Source organism: Penaeus chinensis, chromosome 1, assembly GCF_019202785.1.
Source record: "Penaeus chinensis breed Huanghai No. 1 chromosome 1, ASM1920278v2, whole genome shotgun sequence".
NCBI lineage: Eukaryota > Metazoa > Arthropoda > Malacostraca > Decapoda > Penaeidae > Penaeus > Penaeus chinensis.
Window position 1 is genome coordinate 18,503,020 of NC_061819.1, and position 2,500 is coordinate 18,505,519.

Genomic DNA, 2,500 nt, shown 5'->3' on the forward strand with positions numbered 1-2,500 from the left:
TTTCTTCCTTTCTTTCTCCCTTTCTTTTTTTCTTTCTTCCTTGCTTCCTCCCTTTCTTTCTTTTCTTCCTTTCTTTCTCTCTTTCTTGTTTAGGATAATTCTCCCCGTTAGTAACGTATAGGAAAAAAATAGCGAAATGGGAGAAATTTAAATAAGACAACGTAACTTTTCCCTCATTCATATAGTTAATTTATCAGTCTCCTTCTCCTTTCGCAACTTTCTCTATATTTCACTTCCATTATTTTTTTCTCTCTCTCTTTTCCTCTCCGAGAAAAGAAAAAAAAGTAAGCCTACGAGTTAATTAACAATAAATCCGGGAGCCGAAAACAGAAAACACTTATACTCTCCCTAGGCATAAAAAAAAAAAAAAAAAAAAAATGAATAAAGAAAAAAACGGATAATAATAAACCAAGAAAAATAAAATCTAAAAAACAAAAAAAAAAAAACAAAAAAAAAAAAACCTATCCATGATAAAAATTAATTACACATATATCTAAGAAAACAAGAACATGATCCCCCCCCTTTCCTTCTTTTTTTTTTTGGTTTCCTTTTTTTCTCTTTCACAGGATCAAAATGAGATTTCTTTGGCAATACGGCGGGTTCAAAATGGATCAGTGGTGCGTATACTCCCAGCGGACGCCTTGGGCTCTACGTGGCTCCCCCTCCCTCTCCCCCTCCCTCTTCCCCTCCTTCTCTCTCTCCCTACCTCTCCCTGTCCCTCATCGCCTCCCTCGCCCTCTCCCCCTCCCTCTCCCTCTCCCTCTCCCTCTTCCCCTCCCTCTCCCTCTCCCTCTTCCCCTCCCTCTCCCTCTCCCTCTTCCCCTCCCTCTCCCTCTTCCCCTCCCTCGCCCTCTCCCTCTTCCCCTCCATCTCCCTCTCCCTTTTCCCCTCCCTCGCCCTCGCCCTCTCCCCCTCCCTCTTCCTCTCCCTCTCCCCCTCCCTCTTCCTCTCCCTCTCTCCCTCCCTCTCTCTCTACCTCCCTCTCCCCCACCCTCCCCCTCGAACCACCCTTACCTTCCCCTCCTCGATCCCCCTGCCCCCTTATCCCTTGCTCGGTTCTGGGAAGGACAGGGAGTAGGGTGAGGGTGAGAGGTAGTAGGGTGAAGGTGAGAGGGAGAAGTGTGAGGGTGAGAGGGAGAAGGGTGAGGGTGAGAGTAGAAGGGTGAGGGTGAGAGAAGGAGAAGGATGAGGGTAAGGGTGAGGGAGAAGGATGAGGGTGAAAAGTATGAAGGTGGGGAAAGGAGGAGAAGGATAAGGGTAAGGGAAGGAGAAGAACGAAAAGGGTGAGAGTGAGCGAGAGAAGGGTGAGGACGAGAAAAAGAGGAGAAGGATGAGGGTGAGGGTAACGGTGAGGGTGAGAGTGAGAGGGAGAAGGATGAAAGTGGGGAGGAGATGAAGATGAGGGAAGGGTGAGAGGGAGAAGCATAAGGGAAAAAGTGAGAAAGACAGCTAAACGAGAGAAAGATGTGATGGTGAGGATGCGAGGGAGAAGAAGGAAGAGGGAGAAGGATGAGGGAAGGGTGAAAGGGAGACGAATGAGGGACAGGGAAGAAAAGAAAAAAATGTAGATAATAGAGAAAAAAATAAAAGGGTTAAAAGGATGATGAATAGTAAGATATTCAAAGAGGAAGAAAGAGAACGAGATAGGAGGAAAAGGGATGAGGATGAAGGAAAAGGTGAGAAAGGGATGGATGAAGGAGGAGAGAGAATGGGAAGGATGAGACACAGGGTGAGAAGAAGTATGAGGGAGAGATTGAGAGGAGAATGAGAAAGGAGACAGAAGGATGAGAGAGAGGGTAAGAAAAGGAAGAATGAGGAAAGGGTGAGGGAGAGAAGGATGAAGGAGAAGTGGAGAGGGAGTAGAATGAGGAAGAGGGTGGGAAATAGAAAGGTGAGGGAGGGGAGAGGAAGAGGCAGAGGGAGATGGAGAGAGAGAGGAGAGAAGAGAGAGAGGAGAGAGGAGAGAGAGAGAGAGGAGAGAGTGAGAGAGGAGAGAGTGAGAGAGGAGAGAGAGAGAGAGGAGAGAGAGAGAGAGAGAGAGAGAGAGAGGGAGAGAGGAGGGAGGGAAGGAGGGAGGGAGGGAGGGAAGGAGGGAGGGAGTGAGGGAGAGGGAGAGAAGGAGAGAGAGAGAGAGAGAGAGAGAGAGAGAGAGAGAGAGAGAGAGAGAGAGAGAGAGAGAGAGAGAGAGAGAGAGAGAGAGAGAGAACCGTCGTGGCAACCCTTTAGTAGTAGCTGATGGAACATAACTAATCCTTTTTACACACACAGGCGCGAGCGCACAGGCGCGTACCCATCATATAAATAAAACGCTGATTCTCACATCATAATTTTCCCACCTTCTATAAAAGGGGAAGACGAGGAAGAGTGAGAGGAAAAAAAAGAAAAAGGAAAAAAAAATATATCGTAGACCGGAAGGGGGAAAAACCTACGACACCTTTGGGACACAGGACGTCTATTCCCCCGTCCTCCTGCCCTCCCCTACTGAGGACGTCTAATCCTC